Source organism: Ornithorhynchus anatinus, chromosome 3 (genome assembly GCF_004115215.2).
Source record: "Ornithorhynchus anatinus isolate Pmale09 chromosome 3, mOrnAna1.pri.v4, whole genome shotgun sequence".
Lineage (NCBI taxonomy): Eukaryota > Metazoa > Chordata > Mammalia > Monotremata > Ornithorhynchidae > Ornithorhynchus > Ornithorhynchus anatinus.
Genome location: NC_041730.1, coordinates 23,202,243 through 23,219,173, shown reverse-complemented (window position 1 = coordinate 23,219,173; position 16,931 = coordinate 23,202,243). Strand labels below are relative to the sequence as shown.

The 16,931-nt window shown below is 48.2% G+C and overlaps 1 protein-coding gene and 1 non-coding gene across 2 annotated transcripts in view; one reads left to right on the top strand and one right to left on the bottom strand.

The window, feature by feature from the left end:
- Nucleotides 1-16,931, top strand: part of LOC107547863 (transmembrane protein 263-like) — a 403,142-nt gene that overhangs the window by 34,319 nt on the left and 351,892 nt on the right. The gene's annotated exons all lie outside the window — the stretch shown is intronic.
- LOC114810648 lies at nt 8,724-8,861 on the bottom strand. Its single transcript, XR_003758343.1, has one exon. It is a non-coding gene; the product is annotated as a small nucleolar RNA SNORA7 (small nucleolar RNA).

Below are 16,931 nucleotides of genomic sequence, written 5' to 3'. Positions count from 1 at the left end.
TGTCCTCATTTGTTTCCCTACTTCCCAAGGCATCCAGAGGCAGATTGCCCAGTGTGGGCTTGGGGACTCGCCCAATGCCTGAGCTACTGAAAAAGGAAGCAGCTTACAGGGTCCCGTCTTCGGGCCCCAGAGCCGGAGGGGAGGCTTTTTTAATTGGGAATTTCGGAAAAGAAATTGACTCGCGTGACTCGGGAACCTCTGGTGAATCAGAGGATGATATTGGCCAAGGCCTGATGAACCACTGCCAGCTCTTGGAAGGAAGCAGGGAGCAGGACAGCTTTGAAACGCCTGATGGTTTGGCTCAGCTAGCTTAGTCCAAGTTTCGCTTCAACTAAGCAGTCGGCGAGAAGAACTGTCAATCGTACCACGATTCTGGCCGCTTGCCTTCCGTGCATTCACGGGGCTATGGCGTTAGAGATATGGTGTCTGTGCTGGAAGGGTTTGCAGGTCTTGCCTCTTTTGGATCTCCTTTTAGGGCAAAGGGACAACTGCCTTTGAAGTAAACCAGAAAAGCATCCAATTAATTAATTAATCAACCAATCAGTGGTATTTATTGACCACTTACTTTAATGCCCTTGCTTAGGAGAGTATAATGCAACAGAGATGGAAGACATGTTCCCTGTGCACAAGGGGCTTACAGTCTAGAGGGGGAGGCAGACATTAAAATAAATTACAGATACGTACCTAAGAGCTGTGAGGCAGAGGGTGAGGTGAATATCAAATGCTTAAAGAATAGAGATCCAGGTGTTTAGAGGAGGCAGAAGGGAGAGAGTAGAGGAAATGAGGGCTTAGTCGGGGAAGGCTTCTTGGAGGTGACGCAATTTTAATACGACTTTAAAGGAGGGGAGAGTGGTGGTTTGTCGTACATGAAGGGGGAAGGGGTTCCAGACAAGAGGGAAAACGTGGGCATGGGGTTGGCAGTGAGACAGACAAGACTGAGGTACAGTGAGTAGACTGGCAAAAGTAGGGTCAGAGCGGCTGAAGCAGCGTGGCCTAGTGGAAAGAGCCCAGGCCTGAGAGTCAGAGAACCTGGGTCTCTATCCCAACTCTGCTACTTTCCTGCTGTGTGATTTTGGTCAACTTGCTTAAATTCTTCCGTCTTCAGTTTGTTCACCTGTACGATGGAAATTCAATATCTGTTCTTTTCTTCCCTGTAGACAGTGGGCTCTGTGTGGGACAGGGACTGAATCTTGTATGCATCCCAGCGCTTAGTACAGTGCTTAGCACTGAACTAACACAATTATTATTATTATTATCATCATTACTGAGGTTAGCAACCAAGGTTGTTCCCAGTTGATCAGCAATGGTATCCACAGTGGGTGCCGACCGGAATGACTGAAGAGTTCTCAGGATGCAACCTTAGATATTTTCAATAGCCATTAAAGTAAAACATCCTGTGGTAAGAGACCTCTGAGGTTCTTTTAATAGAAGTTACCATTAAGACCGGTTTTTTTTTCTGTTGCTTTTTTATCACACGCAGTTCCTCTCGATAGCATTTTTCCTGTTAAATCAGATGTTTTGCAAAAAAAAAAATAAATCACGTATTGTAACTGTGCTGCTTTCTTGTTTCCCTGGATCTATGAATTGAAGGCAGCGTCTGGTAAACTTCGCTGTAATGAGAGCACAAGGGAACAGAGGGTCTCCAGAGTGTTCTGTCTTCAGATGCAGGCTAATATTTCACAGTCTGCTTCTCGGGGATTTCGGCTCGAGAATGTGAAGTATATATACTCTGAGCCGGAAGGAGATGGGGGAGGGTGGGTAAGAAATGCAAGTATATAAATACACATGAAATAAAAGGCCTGTCCTACGAGGATTACGTTTATTACAAAAAATACCACTCCACGTTTCTCCACAGATGCAGAACTTGAATTTCTGAGTGTGCCAGTATCTCAATAGTATAATAAATCATTAGAAGGGGACAGCTAATGGTTGGGCAACTGTTCTTTTGTGAATGTGTGTGTGTGTGTGTGTGTGTGTGTGTGTGTGTGTGTAAGAATGTTGCTTATTTCAATGAGCCTATCTCACCCTTTGAAGATCATTTAAAAAAATCATTTTCAAATGCTTGAGTTCATTTAAGCACACATGCAGAGGGTACTTGTGCTCCTCATCTTTGCTGCATCTGCTCTACCTAATGTAGGAAGCACAATTTTATTATCTTAAGAATGCTCCTTTCTGGTAAATTAGCCAGCTATGGAAGAAATTAGGGGACTCCAGAGAGGAAACTTAATATTTTACGTTGTTTTCAAGTGCCCCAGCTTTTTACAGATGGGATTTCTTCCTCTTTATTTAAACCTCCTCAATAAACAGATAGCAAAGACTGTTACTCTCATTTTAGGAATAGGGGATCCTGAAGCACAGAGGAGTTAAGTTTCTTGCCTGAGGTCACACAGTTGCTGAGTTGGTATAAGCAGAGTGAATGGCAAGGTTGAAAAACTTTTGCAGGTTCTGCAGGGCTTTAGTGGCACTAATGAGAACAGACTCAGTGAATCAAACTCAGTATAATGTTTACTGAGCCCCTCCCGTGTGCAGAGCACTGTACTAAGCGCTCAAGAGATGGCCAACAGCAAGGGCATTTGTGAGTAATTTGATTTTAGCTCAATTCAGCATGGAGGGTTGTCTGAAACTGGCATTGGATACATCTTCTGGGATCCCCTTAAGCAGGGATTCCATTCATTCCAAGATCACTCCATTTGGGATTTCCCCCACCCTCAGAACAACTATCTTGCCCTCATACCAACTGTAGAAAAGTAATAGGCTAACCCAATTTAAGTTCTTTGTATACCTAGAGAAATCCTACAGAGGGATGATTTGGAGAAGATAGAGGATGGGCAGGTTCCTGTTTTAAATCTGAGAGAATCAATAAGGTCCAGTGGATGGTAAATTATAATAATAATAATTTTGGTTTTGTTAAGCACTTATTTGTTAAGCACCGGAGAAGCAGTGTGGCTCAGTGAAAAGAGCGTGGGCTTCGGAATCAGAGGTCATGGGTTCGACTCCCGGCTCTGCCACTTGTCAGCTGTGTGACTGTGGGCAAGTCACTTCACTTCTCTGTGCCTCAGTTACCTCATCTGTAAAATGGGGATTATCTGTGAGCCTCACGTGGGACAAACTGATTACCCTGTATCTGCCCCAGCGCTTAGAACAGTGCTCTGCACATAGTAAGCGCTTAACAAATACCAACATTATTATTATTATTATTAAATGCCAAGCACTGTACTGAGATGATCAGTCCAAACACAGTTCCTGTCCACAGTTAAGTAGGAGGAAGAACAGGTAGTGAATCCCCATTTTACAGATGGGGGAACTGAGGCTCAGATAAATTAAGTGGCTTACTAGAAGTCCCACAGCCGGCAAGTGGCAGAACTGGGATTAGAACCCAAGTCCTCTGACTTCCAGGCCCTTGCTCTTTCCACTAGGCCATGCTGCTTTTCAATGATAACTTGTGCTGAAAGTTGAAACTCTTTTACTCGCCCTTCCCTCTCAATCTCTGGTCAGGCCAGCCTAGGGAAAGCAGATTCTTGAAAGATAATTTTCAGAAAAAAAAAGCCTTTAGAACCAGAATCTGCCCACGGCCAAACTCATATTAAGAGCTTCTCCAGTGCTCTCCCAGATTGTACCACCGTGACGCGACCAGTTATTTTAGAGCCTTTTACCAGCCTGCCTGCCTTATGGATCAGCACAGTGGACCAGCACAGTTTCAGGTTTTCCACTCCCCTTACCTCGTCCCCCAACCTGGCTTCCCATCCAGTCAGTCAGTCAATCGTATTTACTGAGCGCTTACTGGGTGCAGAGCACTGTACGAAGCAATACAATGGGAATGTGACCATTTATTGGTGTACTGTACTTTCCCAAGCGCTTCGTGCAGCGCTCTGCACAGAATAAACATTCAATAAATGTGAATGCATGAATGAATACTATATGACAATAAACAATGTTATAAAAATAAACAATTATTTACTATATTATATATTATTACTATATTATTATTTTTCTATCTCACAATAATGTGTCTACATTCCCTACCCACAATGAGCTTACATCCAGGTGGTCTCCAAGCAGTTACCGGGATCCAGCTAGATTAGGGTGGGTAAACACGGAACGATCAACATCCCAGGTCAGCTGCTGCCGCTTAGGATGTTCAGGAGCGTGCCCTTTCCTGGAGAACTCTGGCAAAAGAGCCTATTGCGGAAAATCAAAGGGTTGAAAGAAATGGGGAGGTAGGGCTTGCTCACCTGCGTGTGTTTACTGTAAATGGATATTCATTCAATAGTATTTATTGAGCGCTTACTATGTGCAGAGCACTGTACTAAGCGCTTGGAACGTACAATTTGGCAACAGATAGAGATGACCCCTGCCCTATGACGGGCTCACAGTCTAATCGGATATGTAAATGCCTTGGGTCCAGTTCCACATTTGGAGGTCACTAAAGAACAGCATCAGCGGCCATCACAGGACAGTGCGGAAGGGTCTTTAGAAGGAAGGTAAAGCTCAAGAAACTATATCCATCTGAAACATTATATGATCCCTGCTGTTTGGACTCCGGGCCTGAATGAAGAATTTCTTAGGCAAACACAGGAGGGCACTGCATCCTTTCAAACAGCTGCTTTTCTCGGAAAACCGCAATCTCCACCCGTCCTGCCTTTACCACCCAGAAGAAACAGAACAGAAGCAGAGACAAATGTTCTGATCTTCAGAAAATCTGGGGACAGGGGGAGGATCCTGTGTGTTCCTTGGTCTCTTCCTTGTGGTGAGAAGTATACGAGGGAGTTGAGGTGGGGTGGGGGAGTGTGTGGGTGGGGAGGGCGATGGGCAACTTTGCCACCTCTTTTCCCGGGGGGGGGGGGGGTATTGTTCTCCTCAGTCTCAAGAGAATGAATCCAGATCTTCCAAATAGTTCGGTTTTCTTACCACCTCACTGTCCTTTTTGGAAGCTCCATTTATATAGAAAATGAATATGAGTCAACGAGGAAATAGAGGTCTCCAAGGAAAGTGATAGATGTTAGAAACAGGATATGGCCAGATTTTTTCATTCCTAGAATTAGTTTTTGTTTCTTCTCACTTCCTCCGGTTCTCTTTCCCCTCTTTATTCCTCTCTTCCTCTCTCACACCTGTCTTCATTCTCTTTCCAACCATCCTTTCAACTCCCCTTGGCTGTACCTCTTTCCTCTCCCTCCTAACTCACAAATCCACAGCCTCACTTACCTTTTAAATGCAACCATCAGGCGATGCATCACTGCCGTTTAACAGCGCTACCAAGGTTCACGAGGGCCTGACCTCTGAATCAAAAGTCCTGTCTCTTTTATACCATTCAGCAATTTTGTCCCAAGAGTAGTGATTTGAAATTAAGAGTTGCTCAATGCACCAAAGCCTCACTCTGGTGGCTTTTATCTGGCTTTAACGCAATTCCTCTCACTCTCTAGATGGAAGTGGAAGTGTGTAAGGTTGGGAATCGATGGCCGGTGCTTCCGGAAAATTCCGTTTCCACCCCGAACTTGGCATTCTTAGGTTTAGATATAAAGCATTTACATTATTTACGGCCGCTGGTGGCAACTGATTTGAGTTCCTGGGGTTGTGCTCCCACACCAATCACTGCCATTTAGGCTGCCTCTGTGGTATTGATTTTGTCCAGGTGTGTGATTTGATGGGTCATCCAGAGATGGGAGAATCAGCCACTACTAGGTGGACTGATCCAGTCAGAAGGGCTTGTGGGTTCTCTTTCATGTGACATTCGCATGTGGGGAGAGTGAGTCACGGAGAAGAGCAGTTTCCCTTGGATGACATGGCCTACTAATTTATATCAGTTAAGTGTCATTTAGTTAGAGTAGATAATTAATATTCCTTCATCAATCTCTGAGTTGAACTGCAATAATTTATTTTTTCAAGCCAGATCCTTCTGTTTTCAGTTTTCTCCTCTTAACAAACAATTAAGCCCCATCTAAAAGAAAAAAGACAATTATCCCACGCGAAGGTTTAAAAACCAAGATTAATATTAGTAATTCTAGTAATTGGCTCCTTTCTTGCTTTTCCCCTCGGGGCTGTCATCTCCCACTTTCCTGAGGATTTCTGCATTTCCGGGTGCAGAAGGTCATGGGGCTATGGGGGCTCTCCAAGGAATTGGCTTTTGTGTAAGGACAGTGGCTTTTGGAGGGAGGTTGGAAGGGAGGGAGGTAGGGATGTTAACATGCAGCGGAGTAGAACATAGTGGAGAATACCCCTCTCCCTTCACCTCCTCCCACTCCCTGAGAGCTTACTAACTCGGCCCACGAGACTGCCTGCCTCCCACCTTCCTCTGCCACTGAGCAAGCAGAAAAAAGATCGTGGTGCAGACCCTGCCAGACGAATGCCTCCTGGTAAGAGTAACAGGGGAGTGGGATACAGGATAGGGGAGGAAAGCAGTGCCTGCAGGCCAAGGGCCCCAGGACCCATCTGAGGAGTGGAATCAAAGTCAAATCAAACCTTCTCGACGACTCATGGTTTGGAACGGGGCCGTTTCTGCTGCTTCTTCCGAAGCTTCGCCACCAGACTTCTAGTCTGACCTGACCGGACTGGGTCCGATCTGATTAACTGGTATCTACCCCAGAGCTTAGGACAGCGCTTGGCACGTAGAAAGCGCTTAACAGGTACCATGATTATTACCTGATAAGACGAATTGCCCAGCCCACCAGCACTGAAGGAGGAGGATGGGCATGGGCCCCATTTTGGGCATGGGACACAGGGTGGTGGTCCCAAACTCCCCCCACCCCGGCCCCTCCAGCCTTGAGTACAACCATGTAGGCAAACAGTTATGGTCTGTGGGCATTTTAAGCCTGAAGATTTGGGGCATTAGAACTGAATATTCCCACTGATCTTTATAATCCTACCTCTTTGAATGGTCAGCCTGATTTGGTTGAAGAACTTGTCCCATTGAGCAACTCTAACCACGCAGCTCCATGTCCAAGTGAGAGTGTGAATTTGAGATCTGTTAGGGTTTTGGTTTCTCACTGGGGTCAAAGTCGGTTTGGGCCAAGGGTTGAAAATTCCCAGTGACCAGCAAGGCTTAAAGGATCGGGATATTTCTTGAGAGGGAGAACTGTCAGAGCCTGGCCTGGACTGGAAATCTGGAGCGCACCCAGATCCCAGCTCATTCTCAGCCCAGACCAGTACTGGCTCTGCCACTACCAGTCCAGTCTGGCCCAGGACTAACTGGGGAACAGCCACAGTGATGGTTCCAAACAACAAGGGCTCAGTGTCGAGGAACAATGGCCAGAAATGCCCTTCTGGAGTCTGTGAGCTCACCCTGAAGGCTTTGGGAACCAGTTGGGTCCAGTAGCCACCTGAGCAACTTTGCAAGGCCCCTGAAAATGGTTTTCTGGCCCTCTACACTGTAACCTCCTTGAGGGCAAGGTTCATGTCTACTAACTCTGTTGTATTGTGCTCTCCCAAGTGCTTAGTACAGTGCTCTGCACACAGCAAACACTCAGTAAACACCATTAATGTTTTGTTTGTCACTGCCAGGACACCATGCTGGAGAAGCAGCATGGTGTAGAGGATAGAACATGAGCCTGGGAGTTAGAAGGACCTGGGTTTTAATGCCAACTCCACCATCATCTGTTGTGTGACCTTGGTCAAGTCATTTCATTCATTCATTCCTCACTATTGGCTTCAAAGCTGTCCTCCACCTTGCCCCCTCTTACCTCACCTCCCTTCTCTCCTTCTACAGCTCAGCCCTCACACTCCGCTCCTCTGCTGCTAACCTCCTCACTGTGCCTCGTTCTCACCTGTCCCGCCGTCGACCCCTGGCCCACATCCTATCTCTGGCCTGGAATGCCCTCCCTCTTTACATCCGCCACACTAGCACACTTCTCGCCTTCATAGCCCTAATGAAAGCTCACCTCCTCCAGGATACCTTCCCATCCTCTGCTCCTCCTCCCCTCCCCATCCCTACTCCCTCCCTCTGCTCTACCCCCCTCCGCGCCCCAAAGCACTTGTGTATATATGTACATATTATTATATTTATTTTATTAATGATGTGTATATATCTATAATTCTATTTATTTTTATTGATGATATTGATGCCAGTCTACTTGTTTTGTTTTGTTGTCTGTCTTCTCCCTTCTAGACTGTGAGCCCATTGTTGGATAGGGAATGTCTCTATCTGTTGCCAAATTGTACTTTCCAAGCACTTAGTTCAGTGCTCTGCACACAGTCAGCGCTCAATAAATACAATTGAATGAATTAATCATATATATATTTGTTAATTTATGTATATATATATAATTTGTAAATGTATTATTTACAAATAACAAATACACTACTTGCAAAGATATACACATTCATTTCATATATATGCATGAAATAGGGGGACATCCACATTTGGCCCAAGCCTAGGTGCATTTGGCTTTGGGTTTCCTGGCCCTGACCCCATGAAGAGCTCTGTGGACTCCATGATTGATTTGGACAACTCTAACTGTAAATATTCTTCTCTGTCAATCAATCAGTGGTACTTATTGAGTGCAGAGCAGAGCACTATATTAAGCACTCAGTTACAGTGTAAGCTCCTTGTGAGCAGGGAACTTACTACTTCTTCATTCTGTACTTCCCAAGTACCAAGTACAGTCTTGTCTTGTGCTGTCCATGGACACATCTCTCCCAGAATGCCCCACCTCCATCTGTAATCGTTCTGGTAGTGTATCCATAGCGTTTTCTTGGTAAAAATACGGAGGTGGTTTACCATTGCCGTTTTGACTTGTAACAGATTGTCTTCCAATCGCTAGCCACTGCCCGAGCGAGGAATGGAATGGGTAGGCCTCTGCTTGACTCTCCCTCCCATAGCCGAGACTGGTAGAGTACTGGAAATGCTCCAGATGCGATCCTGAGAGGGGCCTAGGACAGTACACCACGCCAAGTAGGTGCTTGTTATTGGTATTTGTTATGTGCAAAGCACTGTTCTAAGCGCTGCGGGGGATACAAGTTGATCGGGTTGTCCCATGTGGGGCTCACAGTCTTAATCCCCATTTTACAGATGAGGTAACAGAGGCTCAGAGAAGTTAAGTGACTTGCCCAAAGTCACAGAGCTAAACAAGTGGCAGAGCAGGGATTAATAATAATAATAATAATGTTGGTATTTGTTAAGCGCTTACTATGTGCCAAGCACTGTTCTAAGCGCTGGGGTAGACACAGGGGAATCAGGTTGTCCCACATGGGGCTCACAGTCTTCATCCCCGTTTTACAGATGAGGTAACTGAGGCACAGAGAAGTGAAGTGACTCGCCCACAGTCACACAGCTGACAAGGGGCAGAGCCGGGAGTCGAACCCATGACCTCTGACTCCCAAGCCCGGACTCTTTCCACTGATCCACGCTGCTTCAATAAATCCTATTCCTACTTCTGCTATTATTTCTATATGCATTTGGTTACTGGAAGAAGCTGAGCCATCTCCATTATAATATTTTTTTTCCCAATGAATCCAAGGACATTCTAATTTGCATATTTCTTGCATAAATTTGTACATTGACTTCAAGAGGCCCTAACTCCCAAGTATCTAAGATTAGATAAAATTTTAATTCAGTTGAACACTCTATTGTAATCATCTAATAGGGAGGCAGCGGCACACGAGAAACCTGCAAAGAATTTTTTAACCAACTCATGGGGTGGGAGATAGGAGTGTATATGGCAGTGGGGAAAGGTAGAGGGTGGAGTTTAAAATACCTGTTTTTACCTATACTAGCGGGGTGAAGGGAAGAGATTTTTTTAATGGTATTTGTTAAGCGCTCACTATGCGCCAGGCCCAGTACTAAGTACTGGGGTAATAATAAATAATAATGATGGTATTTGTTAAGCGCTCACTATGTGCCAGGCCCTTTACCAAGTACTGGGGTAATAATAAATAATAAGGATGGTATTTGTTAAGCATTTACTATGTGCCAAGCACTGTTCTGTGTGCTGCAAGCTAATCATGTTGGACTCAGTCCATGTCCCACATGGGCTTACAGTCTTAGTCACAGACACAGAGAAGTGAAGTGATTTGCCCAAGGTCACACTGCAGACAAATGACAGAGTCAGGATTAGGACCCACGTCCTTCTGACTCCCAGGCCCATGCTCTATTAGGCCCACTTCTTCTCTCAGTTGTTCCTTAAGAGCAGGGGCAGTTTTAAGAACAAGCTGGAGTTGGCGACTAAGGGTCAGAATCAGGACTTCTTTCCGGGAGACCCTCCCCTGATGGACGTCTACAATCTCTTCACGCATCCCATCTTTCACCCAAACAGTAAAGCCCGTTAACATCTCTGCTCCGTTGAGAAAGGAAAAGAGACTGGGACACTGTCTGTATTGTATTGATTTTCTATCAATAAATCAATGGTATTTATTGAGCAGTAAGTGCTTGGGACACTACAGTAGAGTTGGTATTCATTCATTCATTCAATAGTATTTATTGAGCGCTTACTATGTGCAGAGCACTGTACTAAGCGCTTGGGATGAACAAGTCGGCAACAGATAGAGACAGTCCCTGCCGTTTGACGGGCTTACAGTCTAATCGGGGGAGACGGACAGACGAGAACAATGGCACTAAACAGCGTCGAGGGGAAGAACATCTCGTAAAAACAATGGCAACTAAATAGAATCAAGGCGATGTACAATTCATTAACAAAATAAATAGGGTAACGAAAATATATACAGTCGAGCGGACAAGCACAGTGCTGTGGGGATGGGAAGGGAGAGGTGGAGGAGCAGAGGGAAAAGGGGAAAATGAGGCTTTAGCTGCGGAGAGGTAAAGGGGGGATGGCAGAGGGAGTAGAGGGGGAAGAGGAGCTCAGTCTGGGAACGCCTCTTGGAGGAGGTGATTTTTAAGTAAGGTTTTGAAGAGGGAAAGAGAATCAGTTTGGCGGAGGTGAGGAGGGAGGGCGTTCCAGGACCGCGGGAGGACGTGACCCGGGGGTCGACGGTGGGATAGGCGAGACCGAGGGACAGCGAGGAGGTGGGCGGCAGAGGAGCGGAGCGTGCGGGGTGGGCAGTAGAAAGAGAGAAGGGAGGAGAGGTAGGAAGGGGCAAGGTGATGGAGAGCCTCGAAACCTAGAGTGAGGAGTTTTTGTTTGGAGCGGAGGTCGATAGGCAACCACTGGAGTTGTTTAAGAAGGGGAGTGACATGCCCAGATCGTTTCTGCGGGAAGATGAGCCGGGCAGCGGAGTGAAGAATAGACCGGAGCGGGGCGAGAGAGGAGGAAGGGAGGTCAGAGAGAAGGCTGACACGGTAGTCTAGCCGGGATATAACGAGAGCCCGTAATAGTAAGGTAGCCGTTTGGGTGGAGAGGAAAGGGCGGATCTTGGCGATATCGTAGAGGTGAAACCGGCAGGTCTCGGTAACGGATAGGATGCGTGGGGTGAACGAGAGGGACGAGTCAAGGATGACACCGAGATTGCGGGCCTGCGGGACGGGAAGGATGGTCGTGCCATCCACGGTGATGGAGAAGTCTGGGAGCGGACAGGGCTTGGGAGGGAAGATGAGGAGCTCAGTCTCGCTCATGTTGAGTTTTAGGTGGCGGGCCGACATCCAGGTGGAGACGTCCCGGAGGCAGGAGGAGATGCGAGCCCGAAGGGAGGGGGAGAGGACAGGGGCGGAGATGTAGATCTGCGTGTCATCTGCGTAGAGATGGTAGTCAAAGCCGTGACAGCGGATGAGTTCACCGAGGGAGTGAGTGTAAATGGAGAACGGAAGAGGGCCAAGAACTGACCCTTGAGGAACTCCAACAGTTAAAGGATGGGAGGGGGAGGAGGCTCCAGCGTAGGAGACCGAGAATGATCGGACAGAGAGGTAAGAGGAGAACTGGGAGAGGACAGAGTCCGTGAAGCCAAGGTGAGATAAAGTATGGAGGAGGAGGGGATGGTCGACAGTGTCAAAGGCAGCAGAGAGGTCAAGGAGGATCAGAATGGAGTAGGAGCCATTGGATTTGGCAAGAAGGAGGTCACGGGTGACCTTAGAGAGAGCAGTCTCGGTAGAGTGGAGGGGACGGAAGCCAGATTGGAGGGGGTCTAGGAGAGAATGGGAGTTAAGGAATTCTAGGCATCGATTGTAGACGACCCGTTCTAAGATTTTGGAAAGGAAGGTAGTAGGGAGATAGGACGATAACTGGAGGGGGAAGTGGGGTCAAGAGCGGGTTTTTTTAGGATGGGGGAGACGTGGGCATGTTTGAAGGCAGAGGGGAAGGAGCCCTTGGAGATTGAGTGGTTAAAAATAGAAGTTAAGGAAGGGAGGAGGGCAGGGGCGATGGTTTTAAGAAGGTGAGAGGGAATGGGGTCCGAGGCGCAGGTGGAGGGGGTGGCACTTGCGAGGAGGGAGATCTCCTCTGAGGATACTGCAGGGAAGGATGGGAAAGTAGGGGAGGGGGTCGTTGGGGGGGAGGGGAGAGGCGGAGGGGTGACTTTGGGGAGCTCAGACCTGATCGTGTTGATTTTCGTGAGGAAATAGGTGGCCAGATCATTAGGGGTGAGAGATGGGGGAGGGGGAGGAACAGGGGGCCTAAGGAGAGAGTTAAAGGTCCGGAACAATCGGCGGGGGTGACGGGCATGGGTGTCGATGAAGGAGGAGAAGAAGCTTTGCCTGGCGGAGGAGAGGGCAGAGTTAAGGCAGGAAAGGATAAATTTGAAGTGTGTGAGGTCGGCTCGGTGCTTGGACTTTCGCCAGCAGCGCTCGGCAGCTCGAGCATAGGAGCGTAGGAGGCGGACGGAGGAGGTGATCCGGGGCTGTGGGTTAGTGGAGCGAGAGCGGCGGAGGGAAAGGGGGGCGAGAGAGTCGAGATGAGTAGAGAGGGTGGAGTTGAGAGCGGAGACCCGCTCGTCGAGAGTGGGAAGAGAGGACAGGGCGGCAAGGTGAGGCGAGATGCTATTGGAAAGACGGATGGGATCGAGAGAGCGGAGGTCTCTGTGGGGCAGTAGCGAAGATTTGCAGGGGGAGGGAGTGTGAGAGATGAGGCAGGTGAGAAGGTTATGGTCAGAGAGAGGGATTTCAGAGTCAGTGAGTGAGGAGATAGTGCAGCGGTAGGAGATGACGAGATCGAGGGTGTGACCGAGTCGGTGAGTGGGCGCGGTATGGTGGAGGAGGAGGTCGGCAGAGTCGAGGAGGGATAGCAGGCGGGCGGCAGAGGAGTCGTCGGGTACATCCGTATGGATGTTGAAGTCTCCGAGGATCAGAGTGGGCAGAGAGAAGGAGAGGAGGAAGGTGAGAAAGGGGTCAAGGTGGTTGAAGAAGTCGGAGGTGGGACCGGGAGGGCGGTAGATGACGGCGACAAGTAACTGGAGCGGGTGGTAGAGGCGAATGATATGGGCTTCGAAGGAGGGGAAGGAGAGGGAGGGGGGAGGAGGGATAGTGCGGAAGCGGCATCGGGGCGAGAGGAGGAAGCCGACGCCTCCTCCCTTACCGGTGAGTCTGGGGGAGTGGGAGAAGGAGAGGCCTCCGCCGGAGAGAGCGGCGGCGGAGACCGTGTCTTCGGGAGAGAGCCACGTTTCCGAAAGGGCGAGGAGGAGGAGAGAGCGGGAGAGGAAAAGGTCATGGATGAAAGGTAGCTTGCCTGTAATAGAGCGGGGGTTCCAGAGGCCACACTTGAAAGTAGCTGTGGGTGCAAGGGGAGGAGGGGGGGAAGGGCGGGGGGGAGGGGAGGGTTTGGATGGGAAGGAGGTGGCGGGGCCCTGGACGAGGAGAGGGGGATGAGGGGTGGCGGTGGGACAAGAGGACTGGGATGGGGCATGGGTGGGGAAGAGAGAAGGGGGGAGGGGGTGAAGAGGGGGTTTGGTGGGGGGAAGAGTAGGGGGAGGGGGAAGAGGGGTAGCGCTGGTAAAGTGGGGTTCTAGGGCGGGAGAGAGGAGGGGGGGAGGAGACAGAGGAGAGAGCGGGAAAGAGCTGAGCGAGAGAGGGGAAGGGGAGGATAGGAAGGGGCGGGGGGGGGGGGAGGAGGGACATGGCGAGGCCAGAGAGGTGGGTGGCAGCACTGACAACAATAAACAGTAATAAACGAAATCGGTAATATAGCAACATGATACAATATGATACAATACAGTGGTGCTAATATAGCAACATGATACAGTAGTATGGTAGACATGTTCCTTGCCCTTAAGAAGCTTTCGGTCCAGAAGGGGAGACAAATATTAAAATAAACTTCAGATATGGACATAAGTGCTATGGGGATGATGGAAGGGTGAATACCAAGTGTTTAACGGGTATATATCCAAGCACATAGGCAATACAGAGTGAGAGGGAAAAGGGGGAAAGAGGGTTTAGTCAGGGAAGACCTCTTGGAGGCTTTGAAGGTCGGGAGAATGGTGGTCACTTAGCCCCGCTCTGGGGATTTGAATAGGGAGGAAGGGAGGGAAGAAATGATGGGACAGGAAGAAGGCTTAGAAACGACAAATGCGATGGTAATTTTGGGGACCAGAAGCCTGGGTTAAATTGTGGTATTTGTTAAGCGCTTACTATGTGCAAAGCACTGTTCTAAGCGCTGGGGGATACAAGGTGATCAGGTTGTCCCATGTGGGGCTCAAAGTTTTAATCCCCATTTGACAGATGAGGTCACTGAGGCACAGAGAAGTTGTGACTTGCCCAAGGTCACACAGCTGACTAGCAGCGGAGCTAGGATTAGAACCCGTGACCTCTGACTCCCAAGCCCGCGCTCTTTCCACTGAGCCGCAAGCTGTGATGCCCTTATAACCCCCCAACAATTATTTGGAACCTGAAGCTCCAGACTTCATCATCCTCTCCAGGTCTGGACCCTGGTTTGAGAAACACTGCCTTGCTAAGTCAGACGTTCAAATAATTGGGATCCATTTCCCCTGAAGATAAACTAGGCAGTTTGTCCCCTGTGCTAATATGAAGATATCGGTTTTTACAACTACAGATCATTCCTTATGTTTGAATTCCATTTTTAAACTACATTTCAGATCTCGGTTGTAAAGTCTTTATGACCCATTGGCATTAGGACAAGTAAGTTGGTATGGAGTGAACTAAACAACAGAGGCAGTGTGGACCAGTGGAAAGAACATAAGACCGGAAGTCACTAGAAGGATGTTCTAATTCCAGATCTGCCATAGGGTGGCTATCTGACTTGGAGCCAGTCACTTAGCCTCTATGGGTTTCTGTTTCCTCTTCTAATGAGATTCTTGCTCTTCCTCCTTCTTAGATTATGAGGTCTATATGGGACAGGAACTGTCTGAACTGATTTTTTCTTATCAGTTAATCACTGATGTATATTGAGCGATTACAGAGTACTATATACCAGAGCTGGTGGACATGTTCCCTCCCCACAGGGAGCTTACAGTCTTGTGGTGGTGGGGGTGGGGGGGTAGACATTAAAATAAATTACAGATTGGTATATAAGTGCTGCAGGACTGAGGGTTGGGCAAATAAAAAGTATAAAAGCGCAAGGGTGATACAGCGGGGAGAGGAAGTACGGGAAATGAGGGCTCAATCCGAGAAGGCCCCTTGGAGGAGATGTCATTTCGGTAAGGCTTCGAAGGTGGAGAGAGTGATGGTCCGTGGGATATGACGCAGGAAGGAGTTCCAGGCCAGAGGCAGGATGTGGTTAAGGGCATCAGCAGAGAGATAGACGAGAAAGAGGTATATTGAGTAAGTTGGAGTTAGTTGTGAAGTGAGCATGCTGAGTTGTTGCAATTAATAAGCAAGGTAAGATAGGAAGGAGCAGGGTGGCAGAATGATTTAGAGCCCATGGTAAGGAGTTTCTGTTCGACGCAGAGGTGAATGGGCAACCACCGGAGGTTCTTGAGTGGGGAAATATGGACTGAACGGTTTTATAGAAAAATGATATGGGCCGCAGAGTGAAGTATGGACTTGGGGGGGGGAGAGATAGAAGGCAGGGAGGTCAGCAAAGAGGCTGACGCGATAGCCAAGGGAGGATAGGATAAGTGCTTGGAGCAGTGCAGTAGCAGTTTGGATGAAGAGGAAAGGGCAGAAATTAGCAATGTTGTGAAGGCTGAACTGATAGGATTTGGTGACAGATTGACTATGTGGGTTGAATGAGAAAGATGAGTCAAGGATAATGCCAAGGTTACAGGCTCGTGAAACAGGAAGGATGATGGTGCAGTCTATTGGGATGACAGTGCCATGGGGAGGCTGGGTTTGGTTGGGAAGATGAGCTCCGTTTAGGACATATGAAGTTTGAGGTGTAGGCGGGACATCCAAATAGAGATGACCTGAAGGCAGCAGGAAATGTGAGACTGCGCTCGGTAAAAAGATCCCGCTAGGGGGGTAGATTTTGGAATCATCCGAACAGAGATGGTAGTTGAAGCCATGGGAGCAAATGAGTTCTCCAAGGGAGTGGGTGAAGATAGAGAATAGAGGGGGACCCAGAAGTGAATGTACATGGAGAAAAGAAGGGAACCCAGAACTGGGCCTTAAGAAACTCCCACAGTTAGGGGGTGGGAGGCAGAGAAGGAGCCCATGAAAGAAACTGAGAATGAATATCCAGAAAGATAAGAGGAGAACCAGGAGAGGACTGTCAGTGAAGCCAAGATTGGATAATGCTTCCACGAAAAAGAAATGGTCCAGAGTGTCCAAGGCAGCGGAGAGGTTGGGGAGGATGAGGATGGAATAGAGGCTATTTGACTTGGTAAGAAGGAGATCATTAGTGACCTTGGAGAGGGCAGTTTGAGTGGAATGAAAGGGGCAGAAGCTACATTGGAGGGGGTCAAAGAGAGGAAGTGGAAGTGGAGGAAAGGAAGTGGAAGCAGTAGGTATCAAAACTTGGCACCTAATACAAACAATAAATTACCTTATTAACTGCATCTTGTGTCCACCGTGCCTCTGTCCTGGGCAGTCTTCCCTCATTGGTTTATGTCCAGCTGAACCAGCCTCTCCCTCTCGAGATTAGTGTTTTCCTTCTTTGGAGACAAGGGCAAGAGAGAGGTTTTCCCTCTGTTAGATATTTTACCCCAATGGTGCAGTTGTAAATTTT